This window comes from Solanum dulcamara, chromosome 7 (genome assembly GCF_947179165.1).
Source record: "Solanum dulcamara chromosome 7, daSolDulc1.2, whole genome shotgun sequence".
In the NCBI taxonomy this organism is placed as follows: domain Eukaryota; kingdom Viridiplantae; phylum Streptophyta; class Magnoliopsida; order Solanales; family Solanaceae; genus Solanum; species Solanum dulcamara.
In genome coordinates, this window is record NC_077243.1 from 58,385 (window position 1) to 74,967 (window position 16,583).

A 16,583-nucleotide genomic window follows, 5' to 3' on the forward strand; every position below is an offset into this window, starting at 1 on the left:
CCCTGAACCCTGAACCCTGAACCCTGAACCCTGAACCCTGAACCCTGAACCCTGAACCCTGAACCCTGAACCCTGAACCCTAAACCCTAAACCCTAAACCCTAAACCCTGAACCCTGAACCCTGAACCCTGAACCCTGAACCCTAAACCCTGAACCCTGAACCCTGAACCCTGAACCCTGAACCCTGAACCCTGAACCCTGAACCCTGAACCCTGAACCCTGAAACCCTGAACCCTGAACCCTGAACCCTGAACCCTGAACCCTAAACCCTAAACCCTAAACCCTGAACCCTGAACCCTGAACCCTGAACCCTGAACCCTGAACCCTGAACCCTGAACCCTGAACCCTGAACCCTGAACCCTGAACCCTGAACCCTGAACCCTGAACCCTGAACCCTGAACCCTGAACCCTAAACCCTAAACCCTAAACCCTAAACCCTGAACCCTGAACCCTGAACCCTGAACCCTGAACCCTGAACCCTGAACCCTGAACCCTAAACCCTAAACCCTAAACCCTAAACCCTAAACCCTAAACCCTAAACCCTAAACCCTAAACCCTAAACCCTAAACCCTAAACCCTAAACCCTAAACCCTGAACCCTGAACCCTGAACCCTGAACCCTAAACCCTAAACCCTAAACCCTAAACCCTAAACCCTGAACCCTGAACCCTGAACCCTAAACCCTAAACCCTAAACCCTAAACCCTAAACCCTAAACCCTAAACCCTAAACCCTAAACCCTAAACCCTGAACCCTGAACCCTGAACCCTGAACCCTGAACCCTGAACCCTGAACCCTAAACCCTAAACCCTAAACCCTGAACCCTGAACCCTGAACCCTGAACCCTGAACCCTGAACCCTGAACCCTGAACCCTGAACCCTGAACCCTGAACCCTGAACCCTGAACCCTGAACCCTGAACCCTGAACCCTGAACCCTGAACCCTGAACCCTGAACCCTGAACCCTGAACCCTGAACCCTGAACCCTGAACCCTAAACCCTAAACCCTAAACCCTAAACCCTAAACCCTGAACCCTGAACCCTGAACCCTGAACCCTGAACCCTGAACCCTGAACCCTGAACCCTGAACCCTGAACCCTGAACCCTGAACCCTGAACCCTGAACCCTAAACCCTAAACCCTAAACCCTGAACCCTGAACCCTGAACCCTGAACCCTGAACCCTGAACCCTGAACCCTGAACCCTGAACCCTGAACCCTGAACCCTGAACCCTGAACCCTGAACCCTGAACCCTGAACCCTGAACCCTGAACCCTGAACCCTGAACCCTGAACCCTAAACCCTGAACCCTGAACCCTGAACCCTGAACCCTGAACCCTGAACCCTGAACCCTGAACCCTGAACCCTGAACCCTGAACCCTAAACCCTAAACCCTAAACCCTAAACCCTAAACCCTAAACCCTAAACCCTAAACCCTAAACCCTAAACCCTAAACCCTAAACCCTGAACCCTGAACCCTGAACCCTGAACCCTGAACCCTGAACCCTGAACCCTGAACCCTGAACCCTGAACCCTGAACCCTGAACCCTGAACCCTGAACCCTGAACCCTGAACCCTAAACCCTAAACCCTAAACCCTAAACCCTGAACCCTAAACCCTAAACCCTAAACCCTAAACCCTAAACCCTAAACCCTAAACCCTAAACCCTAAACCCTAAACCCTAAACCCTAAACCCTAAACCCTAAACCCTGAACCCTGAACCCTGAACCCTAAACCCTAAACCCTAAACCCTAAACCCTAAACCCTAAACCCTGAACCCTGAACCCTGAACCCTGAACCCTGAACCCTGAACCCTGAACCCTGAACCCTGAACCCTGAACCCTGAACCCTGAACCCTGAACCCTAAACCCTAAACCCTAAACCCTAAACCCTAAACCCTAAACCCTAAACCCTAAACCCTGAACCCTGAACCCTAAACCCTAAACCCTAAACCCTAAACCCTAAACCCTAAACCCTGAACCCTGAACCCTGAACCCTGAACCCTGAACCCTGAACCCTGAACCCTGAACCCTGAACCCTGAACCCTGAACCCTAAACCCTGAACCCTGAACCCTGAACCCTAGAACCCTGAACCCTGAACCCTGAACCCTGAACCCTAAACCCTAAACCCTAAACCCTAAACCCTAAACCCTAAACCCTAAAACCCTAAACCCTAAACCCTAAACCCTGAACCCTGAACCCTGAACCCTGAACCCTGAACCCTGAACCCTGAACCCTAAACCCTGAACCCTAAACCCTGAACCCTGAACCCTGAACCCTGAACCCTGAACCCTGAACCCTGAACCCTGAACCCTGAACCCTGAACCCTGAACCCTGAACCCTGAACCCTGAACCCTGAACCCTGAACCCTGAACCCTGAACCCTGAACCCTGAACCCTGAACCCTGAACCCTGAACCCTAAACCCTAAACCCTAAACCCTAAACCCTAAACCCTAAACCCTAAACCCTAAACCCTGAACCCTGAACCCTGAACCCTGAACCCTGAACCCTAAACCCTAAACCCTGAACCCTGAACCCTGAACCCTGAACTCTGAACCCTGAACCCTGAACCCTAAACCCTGAACCCTGAACCCTGAACCCTGAACCCTGAACCCTGAACCCTGAACCCTGAACCCTGAACCCTGAACCCTGAACCCTGAACCCTGAACCCTGAACCCTGAACCCTGAACCCTGAACCCTGAACCCTGAACCCTGAACCCTGAACCCTGAACCCTGAACCCTGAACCCTAAACCCTAAACCCTAAACCCTAAACCCTGAACCCTGAACCCTGAACCCTGAACCCTGAACCCTGAACCCTGAACCCTGAACCCTGAACCCTGAACCCTGAACCCTGAACCCTGAACCCTAAACCCTAAACCCTAAACCCTAAACCCTAAACCCTAAACCCTAAACCCTAAACCCTAAACCCTGAACCCTGAACCCTGAACCCTGAACCCTGAACCCTGAACCCTGAACCCTGAACCCTGAACCCTGAACCCTGAACCCTGAACCCTGAACCCTGAACCCTGAACCCTGAACCCTGAACCCTGAACCCTGAACCCTGAACCCTGAACCCTGAACCCTGAACCCTGAACCCTGAACCCTGAACCCTGAACCCTGAACCCTAAACCCTAAACCCTGAACCCTGAACCCTGAACCCTGAACCCTGAACCCTGAACCCTGAACCCTGAACCCTGAACCCTGAACCCTGAACCCTAAACCCTAAACCCTAAACCCTAAACCCTAAACCCTAAACCCTAAACCCTAAACCCTAAACCCTAAACCCTAAACCCTGAACCCTGAACCCTGAACCCTGAACCCTGAACCCTGAACCCTGAACCCTAAACCCTAAACCCTGAACCCTGAACCCTGAACCCTGAACCCTGAACCCTGAACCCTGAACCCTGAACCCTGAACCCTGAACCCTGAACCCTGAACCCTGAACCCTGAACCCTGAACCCTGAACCCTGAACCCTAAACCCTAAACCCTGAACCCTGAACCCTGAACCCTGAACCCTAAACCCTAAACCCTAAACCCTGAACCCTAAACCCTAAACCCTAAACCCTAAACCCTAAACCCTGAACCCTGAACCCTGAACCCTGAACCCTGAACCCTGAACCCTGAACCCTGAACCCTGAACCCTGAACCCTGAACCCTAAACCCTAAACCCTAAACCCTAAACCCTAAACCCTAAACCCTAAACCCTAAACCCTGAACCCTGAACCCTAAACCCTAAACCCTAAACCCTAAACCCTAAACCCTAAACCCTGAACCCTGAACCCTGAACCCTGAACCCTGAACCCTGAACCCTGAACCCTGAACCCTGAACCCTGAACCCTGAACCCTGAACCCTGAACCCTGAACCCTAAACCCTAAACCCTAAACCCTGAACCCTGAACCCTGAACCCTGAACCCTGAACCCTGAACCCTGAACCCTGAACCCTGAACCCTGAACCCTGAACCCTGAACCCTGAACCCTGAACCCTAAACCCTAAACCCTAAACCCTAAACCCTAAACCCTGAAACCCTGAACCCTGAACCCTGAACCCTGAACCCTGAACCCTGAACCCTGAACCCTGAACCCTGAACCCTGAACCCTAAACCCTAAACCCTAAACCCTGAACCCTGAACCCTGAACCCTGAACCCTGAACCCTGAACCCTGAACCCTGAACCCTGAACCCTGAACCCTGAACCCTGAACCCTAAACCCTAAACCCTAAACCCTGAACCCTGAACCCTGAACCCTGAACCCTGAACCCTGAACCCTGAACCCTGAACCCTGAACCCTGAACCCTGAACCCTGAACCCTGAACCCTAAACCCTAAACCCTAAACCCTAAACCCTAAACCCTAAACCCTAAACCCTGAACCCTGAACCCTGAACCCTGAACCCTGAACCCTGAACCCTGAACCCTGAACCCTGAACCCTGAACCCTGAACCCTGAACCCTGAACCCTGAACCCTGAACCCTGAACCCTGAACCCTGAACCCTGAACCCTGAACCCTGAACCCTGAACCCTGAACCCTGAACCCTGAACCCTGAACCCTGAACCCTGAACCCTGAACCCTGAACCCTGAACCCTGAACCCTGAACCCTAAACCCTGAACCCTGAACCCTGAACCCTGAACCCTGAACCCTGAACCCTGAACCCTGAACCCTGAACCCTGAACCCTGAACCCTGAACCCTGAACCCTGAACCCTGAACCCTGAACCCTGAACCCTGAACCCTGAACCCTGAACCCTGAACCCTGAACCCTGAACCCTGAACCCTGAACCCTGAACCCTGAACCCTGAACCCTGAAACCCTGAACCCTGAACCCTAAACCCTAAACCCTAAACCCTAAACCCTAAACCCTAAACCCTGAACCCTGAACCCTGAACCCTGAACCCTAAACCCTAAACCCTAAACCCTAAACCCTAAACCCTAAACCCTAAACCCTGAACCCTGAACCCTGAACCCTGAACCCTGAACCCTGAACCCTGAACCCTGAACCCTGAACCCTGAACCCTGAACCCTGAACCCTGAACCCTGAACCCTGAACCCTAAACCCTAAACCCTAAACCCTAAACCCTAAACCCTAAACCCTAAACCCTAAACCCTGAACCCTGAACCCTGAACCCTGAACCCCGAAACCCTAAACCCTGAACCCTGAACCCCGAAACCCTAAACCCTGAACCCTGAACCCTGAACCCTGAACCCTGAACCCTGAACCCTGAACCCTGAACCCTGAACCCTGAACCCTGAACCCTGAACCCTGAACCCTGAACCCTGAACCCTGAACCCTGAACCCTGAACCCTGAACCCTGAACCCTGAACCCTGAACCCTGAACCCTGAACCCTGAACCCTGAACCCTGAACCCTGAACCCTGAACCCTGAACCCTGAACCCTGAACCCTGAACCCTGAACCCTGAACCCTGAACCCTGAACCCTGAACCCTGAACCCTGAACCCTGAACCCTAAACCCTGAACCCTGAACCCTGAACCCTAAACCCTAAACCCTGAACCCTGAACCCTAAAACCCTGAACCCTAAACCCTAAACCCTAAACCCTAAACCCTAAACCCTGAACCCTAAACCCTGAACCCTGAACCCTAAACCCTGAACCCTGAACCCTGAACCCTGAACCCTGAACCCTGAACCCTGAACCCTGAACCCTGAACCCTGAACCCTGAACCCTGAACCCTGAACCCTGAACCCTGAACCCTGAACCCTGAACCCTGAACCCTGAACCCTGAACCCTGAACCCTGAACCCTGAACCCTGAACCCTGAACCCTGAACCCTGAACCCTGAACCCTGAACCCTGAACCCTGAACCCTGAACCCTGAACCCTGAACCCTGAACCCTGAACCCTGAACCCTAAACCCTAAACCCTAAACCCTAAACCCTGAACCCTAAACCCTAAACCCTGAACCCTGAACCCTGAACCCTGAACCCTGAACCCTGAACCCTGAACCCTGAACCCTGAACCCTGAACCCTGAACCCTGAACCCTGAACCCTGAACCCTGAACCCTGAACCCTGAACCCTGAACCCTGAACCCTGAACCCTGAACCCTGAACCCTGAACCCTGAACCCTGAACCCTGAACCCTGAACCCTGAACCCTGAACCCTGAACCCTGAACCCTGAACCCTGAACCCTGAACCCTGAACCCTGAACCCTGAACCCTGAACCCTGAACCCTGAACCCTGAACCCTGAACCCTGAACCCTGAACCCTGAACCCTGAACCCTGAACCCTAAACCCTGAACCCTGAACCCTGAACCCTGAACCCTAAACCCTGAACCCTGAACCCTGAACCCTGAACCCTGAACCCTGAACCCTGAACCCTGAACCCTGAACCCTGAACCCTGAACCCTGAACCCTAAACCCTGAACCCTAAACCCTAAACCCTAAACCCTAAACCCTAAACCCTAAACCCTAAACCCGAAACCCTAAACCCTGAACCCTGAACCCTGAACCCTGAACCCTGAACCCTGAACCCTGAACCCTGAACCCTGAACCCTGAACCCTGAACCCTGAACCCTGAACCCTGAACCCTGAACCCTGAACCCTGAACCCTGAACCCTGAACCCTGAACCCTGAACCCTGAACCCTGAACCCTGAACCCTGAACCCTGAACCCTGAACCCTGAACCCTAAACCCTAAACCCTAAACCCTAAACCCTAAACCCTGAACCCTGAACCCTGAACCCTGAACCCTGAACCCTGAACCCTGAACCCTGAACCCTGAACCCTGAACCCTAAACCCTGAACCCTGAACCCTAAACCCTAAACCCTGAACCCTGAACCCTGAACCCTGAACCCTGAACCCTGAACCCTAAACCCTGAACCCTGAACCCTAAACCCTAAACCCTGAACCCTGAACCCTGAACCCTGAACCCTGAACCCTGAACCCTGAACCCTGAACCCTGAACCCTGAACCCTGAACCCTAAACCCTGAACCCTGAACCCTGAACCCTGAACCCTGAACCCTGAACCCTGAACCCTGAACCCTGAACCCTGAACCCTGAACCCTGAACCCTGAACCCTGAACCCTGAACCCTGAACCCTGAACCCTGAACCCTGAACCCTGAACCCTGAACCCTGAACCCTGAACCCTGAACCCTGAACCCTGAACCCTGAACCCTGAACCCTGAACCCTGAACCCTGAACCCTGAACCCTGAACCCTGAACCCTGAACCCTAAACCCTAAACCCTAAACCCTAAACCCTAAACCCTAAACCCTAAACCCTAAACCCTAAACCCTAAACCCTGAACCCTGAACCCTGAACCCTGAACCCTGAACCCTGAACCCTGAACCCTGAACCCTGAACCCTGAACCCTGAACCCTGAACCCTGAACCCTGAACCCTGAACCCTGAACCCTGAACCCTGAACCCTGAACCCTGAACCCTGAACCCTGAACCCTGAACCCTGAACCCTGAACCCTGAACCCTGAACCCTGAACCCTGAACCCTGAACCCTGAACCCTGAACCCTGAACCCTGAACCCTGAACCCTGAACCCTGAACCCTGAACCCTGAACCCTGAACCCTGAACCCTGAACCCTGAACCCTGAACCCTGAACCCTGAACCCTGAACCCTGAACCCTGAACCCTGAACCCTGAACCCTGAACCCTGAACCCTGAACCCTGAACCCTGAACCCTGAACCCTGAACCCTGAACCCTGAACCCTGAACCCTGAACCCTGAACCCTGAACCCTAAACCCTAAACCCTAAACCCTAAACCCTGAACCCTAAACCCTAAACCCTGAACCCTGAACCCTGAACCCTGAACCATGAACCCTGAACCCTGAACCCTGAACCCTAAACCCTAAACCCTAAACCCTGAACCCTGAACCCTGAACCCTGAACCCTAAACCCTAAACCCTAAACCCTGAACCCTGAACCCTGAACCCTGAACCCTGAACCCTGAACCCTGAACCCTGAACCCTGAACCCTGAACCCTGAAACCCTAAACCCTAAACCCTAAACCCTGAACCCTGAACCCTGAACCCTAAACCCTGAACCCTGAACCCTGAACCCTGAACCCTGAACCCTGAACCCTAAACCCTAAACCCTAAACCCTAAACCCTAAACCCTGAACCCTGAACCCTGAACCCTGAACCCTGAACCCTGAACCCTAAACCCTAAACCCTAAACCCTAAACCCTAAACCCTAAACCCTAAACCCTAAACCCTAAACCCTAAACCCTAAACCCTAAACCCTAAACCCTGAACCCTAGAACCCTGAACCCAACCCTGAACCCTGAACCCTGAACCCTGAACCCTGAACCCTGAACCCTGAACCCTGAACCCTGAACCCTGAACCCTGAACCCTGAACCCTGAACCCTAAACCCTGAACCCTGAACCCTGAACCCTGAACCCTGAACCCTGAACCCTGAACCCTAAACCCTGAACCCTGAACCCTGAACCCTGAACCCTGAACCCTGAACCCTGAACCCTGAACCCTAAACCCTGAACCCTGAACCCTGAACCCTGAACCCTAAACCCTGAACCCTGAACCCTGAACCCTGAACCCTAAACCCTGAACCCTGAACCCTGAACCCTAAACCCTGAACCCTGAACCCTGAACCCTAAACCCTGAACCCTAAACCCTGAACCCTGAACCCTGAACCCTGAACCCTGAACCCTGAACCCTGAACCCTGAACCCTGAACCCTAAACCCTGAACCCTGAACCCTGAACCCTAAACCCTGAACCCTGAACCCTAAACCCTGAACCCTGAACCCTGAACCCTGAACCCTGAACCCTGAACCCTGAACCCTAAACCCTGAACCCTAAACCCTGAACCCTGAACCCTAAACCCTGAACCCTAAACCCTGAACCCTGAACCCTAAACCCTGAACCCCATCACTTTCTCATTTCATGAATTCAACTTCTCTCTAAAACTTCTCTCTAAAGAAAGCTCTCAAGAAAGGGCATTTTAGTCAAAAAACGAAATGGGGTGGGACCCACCTCCAGACATCGAAAAATTTCGTTCGAAAGACGGAATCGTAGATTTCGTCGATACGAACACAACGAGAGTTGCCTCACCTTCAGATTCCACCTACAGCTCTTTGAATTTGCAAAAAACAAAAGTGATCAATGTTACTTGTTCTAGCGAAGAGCTGCAGAATGCTGAAAGAATCATTGCATTGAGAAATCAGGGATTGTTAAATGTAATAATGAATTGTGAAGATGATTCCTCAGCTCAAATACAATCAGCAGCAAAAAATTCCAAAAAAAATGATACAAAAATCGACAGAAGTGCAGAGATACAGGCGCCGGAATTTCGATCGGATATTCGACCAAGCTCCGGCGACATTCGACATGTCGGACCATATGGGTTTTGTTCCTCAGGCCAAGGCGCACCTGATGAACTAATTTTCACCGGCGTATCAATCGCCGGCGAAAAAGTCAGCGTCGGCGCCGGAGCTCCGGCCACTATACCAGCTCAAAACCAAAGCCAAAATGTTCCTGAGCCTTATACGCAGCCCCTCATCATCACGCCGCATTTCGAATCAACCCAGGAAGCCTCGAATTTCAACTCGACTTCTGCACATATGGAGGTCGCCGGAGCTCCGGTGAACGAATTCATACAAATTCAATCCCAAGTGGTTCGTGGCAATGTAGAGAAGCTCCCCAGCTACAAGGTTAGTATCGAATCACCACTATTTGATTCAAATTTGAAAAGTCGTCAACACGACAACAATGGTGGGACTGCCGGAGTTCCGTCCATCCAATTGAGACAAAACCAATCCCAACAGGTTCTCCACAATGTAGAGAGGTTCCCTAGTCATATGGTTAGTCTCGAATCACTACCAATTGATTCAAATTTGAAAAGTCGTCAAGACGACAAAAATGTCGCCGGAGCTCCGGCGACCCAACTGGCAAGAGATCAATGCCAAAATGTTCCTAAGGCTGTTGTGAGGTCTCCTAGACAAAACTCAGACCCCAAATTCTCTCCAATAAATTCATATCCAAAAAGTCGTCAAGGCTCAGTTGAAGGAGATAGACACAGTCACAGTCACAGGGGTGTTCGAAATGAGGAACCTACATTGGCTAATGATCAACAGCAGTACCTTGACAATGGTAGTCCATCTCAGAATCAAGGGACTTGCAATGATCAAAGGCCAAACAATTCGAACCTCCTCCAAAGCAGTGGTTCCATCACAGGGGTACAAGGTAAGTCTTCTAACTCTCTTGAATTCAATATGCAGGGCCAGAATATGTGTCCTCCTAATGACATTCTATTATATCCTAATCATATTGAGCTTCCTAATAATCAAAGGCAATGTGTGGAAAATATTTTGCTGCCTAATACTGATGAGCATAATCACCATATTCATAAGCACAATGCAGCTGGACATACTCCTGTCTCTTTGAATGATGCTGATAAGTTGTTTAAATCCAATGAAGTAGATGCTCTACCTGGTATTGCTCCTAACAATTCTATGCAGGGGAATGAGTCTGACATTAACATGCCTAACTCTAATTCTGATAAACAGACCAACAACATGGTGCAAACCCATAAGACTACAAATATTCAGAATAATTTTCCCAAAATTTCCTCTAACTTTGATAAGATTAGTCCCAACAACCAAGTCACTAAATTAGTTAGTAGCCAACCTCAACAAACTGACAACAACAATATAAATCCTCCAAGGAACCAGTTCCCTATTAGAAAGGAACAGGTCCCTCATCCAGCACCATACACTGTTATACAAACCTTTGCCTCCAAACTGAGGATGAACCAAGCTAAAAATGATGTCCCTCTGAATCTAGCTACTCCTATATACACTACCAGACAAGGCCTACCAGCTGTCATCTATGACAAAGAGGACTTCATGGTGAAATTAGCTGAAAGATGCAAATACACACTTGTTGGAAAATTTAGCAGCACAATGCCTAAGGTGGAGCTAATAAGAAAAAGCTTCATTCTCCAAACTCAATTGGTAGGGGGTGTCAAAATTGCCCACTTCAATGCCAGGCATGTGTACATTGATCTGGACAATGACTTGGACTACACAACTGTGTGGACCAAGCAAAGAATGACAATTGAAGGCCAAACTATGAGGATCCAAACCTGGACTCCAACTTTTAGGCCTGAAGAGGAGACCCCCATTGTACCAGTTTGGGTTGCTCTTCCTGAACTCCCATGGCACTGTTATGATAAGGAGTTCCTGACCACTCTCCTTGCTCCTGTGGGGAAAGTACTCTTCATGGATGCAGCCTCTATTCAGAAGACTAGGGGAAGCACTGCTAAGGTAAGAGTACAGGTAAACCTTACACAAGAGAGACCCCATCATGTATGGCTTGGGCATGACAAAAGTGATCCTACAATAGGAAGGTGGCAGGAACTCTTATATGACAGTGTGCCTGAGTACTGCATGTACTGCAAGCATCAGGGGCATATGGTGCATGTGTGTAATATCAAGAGAAGAGATGAAGAACAGATGAAGAAGAAAAGCCCTGAAAATACATCAAAAAATACAAGCCAAACTCAGGGAGAGAACAAAGAACACAACCAACATCAACCTGATAATTTACAGGTGCACCAAAATCCTTTCACATCCACTACACCACAACAGTCACAGAACAATAAGGCTAGCAAGGAGGATAATGCTTGGCAAACTCAGAGAAGGAAACAAAACAAAGGACACATTAATGGCCAGCTGAACCAAGAAACAAGAGCTGCAGGAGTATTAACCAAAGGTAAGTATGTTGCAGTGCAGCAAACCAAAGTAAATCCAGGTAAGACTACTACTGCTATCTCTATTCCAAATGTTCATGTTGATCTTGCATTGCAAGATCAACCCACTAACCAAATTGCAGGACCTACAGACAACCAGAAGAACTCTTTGTTGAAGAGTTCATCCACAAGGCAGGCAAGCACAACAACTGAGAGGCAAGGTATTGACTTATCTCTCCCACAAACCCCATCCCCCCATATTGCATGCACAAGTAATATCTTAACAGGTGTTACTCAAGGGACCAATCCTGCAAGGAATTCAGGTATTGACTTATCACTCCCAATCCCCCTGAACCTCCCAAAGATTAATATTGTTGCTGCTGATCTGGTAGTTGAAGGAGGAAAGGCTGGAAGTGTACAGGAGAACCCCACTAACATGCAGGATGGGGAAACCAATAGGGGAGGGGTACACCCTCATGCTATGCATGAGAGTATTGTTGAACTTAGGAGAGACTCCAGAGCTCCTGCTACCCCTGCTACCTCTGCTCAAAAGACTCCAACACACACTCCTACCCCTGCAGCTAGTCATATTGATGAAATTACCATGCAAGCTAGCAAAGGTGCCATGGCCAAAGACCTGGGATCTCACCCTAGTACTAGTGGTAAAAGTTCTACTGTTCAGAAGAATAAGCTAAGCAAGAAAAGAAGAGAAGCCATTAAAAAGAAAATACAAGAAATGAACTCAGCTGAGACATGTCAAACTCCCAAAATGGACAGTTTGATAGTACAGCAGGGGGAGCAGGAGTGCCAACAATTTGTCTTAGATGATGACCAGGTGGGGATGGATATCACTCCTCTCCAAGCCCATTGCATTCCCACATCTCCCAGAAATTCAGCTGAAATCATCCATGAGAGAGTTACTGATCTGCCTCAGTTCACCTGCACCCTCAACACCAACATACAAGATCTTACAGATGAGTATGCTGTGTGTGAGTCTGAGAATGAGGAAGATTTTGATGACCAACCTCTGCAAGACCATGAGGATGATGATAATAATAGTGAGAGTGAGCAGTTGATCAAGATCTTCAGTCCCTCTTCTGATAATGTTTATGAAGAAGAAATTAAGCAAGCAACTAGTTCACAGGGATTATCTCCTAGAGGGATTCATAGGACCAGACTTAGCACTAAACCAAAAACCTCTTCAACATCTGTCCTCACTGGCAGGCCAAATACCAGGCTCCAAACTCTCAAACCTTTTAAATGATTAGCATCCTTAGTTGGAATGTGAGGGGTATTAATACCCAAGGAGCTATGGAGAGAATTAAACTTCTCAAAAACATACATCATATCTCTATCATTGCCATTTTAGAACCTTTCTCTGACAATACTCAACTGCAGTACTTTAGAAATCTTCTCAACATGGACCATGCTACTCATAATCCTAATGGTAAAATTTGGATTTTCTGGACAAAAGATGTGAGTTGCACTATTTTGGAAAATGAGGAACAGCTGATCACTTGTGACATTAACCATGTTATGAGCCCTAATCAGTTCATTACTACCTTTGTGTATGCCAAGTGTAAGGACCACCTCAGAAGGCCTCTATGGGATAGCATGCTGCAGCAGTCCACTACCTCTCTTCCATGGTGTACTGTAGGTGACTTCAATGTTATTACTGACCCTGAAGAAAAACTTGGGGGGGTCATGTATAATATGAGAAAGAGCCTTGAGTTCATTAGTATTATAGAGGCTAGTGGCCTGCAAGACCTTGGCTTTACAGGGCAGAAATACACCTGGTGCAATCAAAGAGGCATCATGTCCAGGGTATGGAAGAGACTTGATAGGGGAATGGTTAATGATAAATGGCTGGAAACCATGCCCCTTACTTCCATAACTCATCTCCCCTCAGTTGGTTCTGATCATTGCCCTCTGCTTATGGAAATGATAGATCAACATCATAATCCCATCAAATACTTCAAGTTCCTCAACTGTTGGCCTGAACAACCTTCCTTTATGGATCTTGTTGAGAACTGCTGGAGCAGGTCCATTGAGGGTAATCCAATGTGGATCTTTCACATGAAGATGAAGAGGCTTGCTAATACTCTTAGTAACTGGTCTAGGAACCAATTTGGTGATATCTATGCTAAAGTTAAAGAGTATGAGGAAGCTGTTAGACAAGCTGAAGAGGACCTGATTAACATGCAATCCAATGAAAACAGATCCAAGCTTCATGCCATCAATGCTGAATACATCAGGTATATGAAAATGGAGAATACTATCCTTAGACAAAAGACTCAGCTGCAGTGGTTTAAAGAAGGTGATATGAACTCTAGTTACTTCCATGCCCTGATTAGAGGCAGAAGAAGGAAGCTGTACATTCACAGGATTCAGACTGAGGAAGGCTCATGGGTGCAGGGTGATGCTGAAATAGCTGAGGCAGCCTGTGAGCATTTCCAGCAGATCTTCACTGGGGAAGAGAACTACATCCAACAGCATAACCTTCAATGCATCACTCCTATGGTTACTGACCAGCAAAATGAGACCCTCCAAGCCACCCCATCTATGGAAGAGTTGAAAACTGTAGTCTTTGCTATGAATCCCAACTCAGCAGCTGGCCCTGATGGGATGAATGGCAAATTCTTCCAAGTATGCTGGGATATCATCAAAGAAGACCTCCTTAGTGTAGTCAATTCCTTCTTCTGTGGTCAGACTATGCCTAAGTACTTCTCTCATGCTTGCCTAGTTCTCCTCCCCAAAGTGAAGCACCCTACCAAAATCTCTGAATTCAGGCCCATAAGTCTGAGTAATTTTACTAACAAAATCATATCCAAACTCCTTTGTCTTAGACTAGCCCCTATTCTGCCTAACCTCATCTCCCTTAACCAATCAGGCTTTGTTAAAAATAGGAGCATCTCTGAGAATATCATGCTGGCCCAAGAAATCATCCACCAGATAAAAAAGCCTAACATAGGAGGCAATGTTGTGATCAAACTTGACATGGCCAAAGCTTATGATAGGGTCTCTTGGTCCTACACTTGCCTGGTTCTGAGAAGAATGGGCTTTGGTGAAAGATTCATTGATATGGCATGGAGAATCATGTCTGATAATTGGTATTCTGTCATAGTTAATGGATCTAGGCATGGTTTCTTTCATTCCACAAGGGGCCTCAAGCAGGGTGACCCTCTATCCCCAGCCTTATTCATCCTTGGAGCTGAAGTTCTCTCTAGACTTATGAACAAACTTCATCATCATCCTCAGTTCCATGGTTTCTACATGTCTCAAAAGGGTCCTCAGATTAACCACCTTAGCTTTGCTGATGATATCATTATTTTTGCTTCTGGAAGGAAGCAAACCTTGACTCTCATCATGGAGACTTTGGATACTTATGAAAAGACCTCTGGACAACTGATCAACAAGCATAAAAGCCACTTCATGATTCCTTCCAATGCCTTCCAATCTACTGTGCAGAGAATCAAGGATATTACTGGTTTCACTCAAAAGAGCAGCCCCATCACCTACCTGGGATGCCCCATCTACATTGGAAGGCAGAGAATTATCTACTACTCTGAGCTTATTGCAAAGGTAGTTAATAAGATCACAGGATGGCAGGCAAAGATCCTGAGCTATGGGGGCAGAGTTACTCTTGTCAAACATGTCATCCAAGCCATGCCTATTCACTTGCTTGCAGCCAGCACACCACCCTCCACTACCATCAAGCAAATCCAAAGCATTACTGCCAACTTCTTTTGGGGGTGGAAGAATGACAAAAGGAAGTACCATTGGTCTTCTTGGAAGAACCTGAGTTTCCCATATGATGAGGGGGGCATAGGGGTCAGACAAATTGCTGATGTTGCTAAGTCCTTTCAATATAAGCAATGGTGGACTCTTAGAACCAAGAACACCTTGTGGGGTGACTTCCTTAAAGCCAAGTATTGTCAGAGGGCTAATATCATCACCAAGAAATGGGATACTGGCCAATCCCTTACTTGGAAACACCTGATGCACAACAAGACACACATGGAGCCTCATATTCAATGGCAAATCTTGTCTGGTACTTGCCTCTTTTGGTGGGACAACTGGCTGGGGGTTGGACCTCTAGCACTCTTCACCACTAACAGTTGCAGGTTCAACAACATTCAGGTTTCTGCCTTCTTGACCAATGGTCAATGGAATGTGGATCTTGTCATACAAAAGGCTCCTCCCCAACTTGTGTCAACCATCCTGGCTACCTACATCAACTATCAGCCTCTCCAGCAAGATCAACCAAGCTGGAAGCTCACTAGCTCTGGGGAGTTCAGTTGTTCCACAGCATGGGAGCTCATCAGAGCCAAAAGACCAAAGACTAAGCTCAATTCTTCCACATGGCACAACCTCATCCCTTTCAAATACTCCTTCCTGGTCTGGAGAGCTTTTAGAGGGAAGTTGCCCACCAATGAGAGCTTGATCAGATTTGGTCATACCCCCTCTCAGTGCTACTGCTGCCATAGACCTGGCCAAGACACTATTGATCACATTTTTGTTGCAGGTTCCTTTGCTACCAACATTTGGAAAGTCTTCTCTGATTCCTTGGGTATCATTAAGGAGTACACACCTCTTAGAACTCTTTTGATGAGGTGGTGGAATTCTAAGTATAAGAATAATGCTCACAAGCTTATTCTGCAGGCTACTCCTATTTCCATTTGTTGGAACCTTTGGAAAAATAGATGTGCCTCTAAATATGGTGGAAAACATTCTAATATGGCTAGAGTCAAATTCTCTATCTACAAAGATATCCACAACTTGCTCACCATAGCCTTCCCCTATATCAAGTGGCCTACCAGCTGGAAGGAACTGGTCCTTTGGATTGATCAGTGTTCTCATGTTATCCAAATCACTCCTGTGAAATGGATAAAGCCAGCAGGCCACAGGGTGAAAC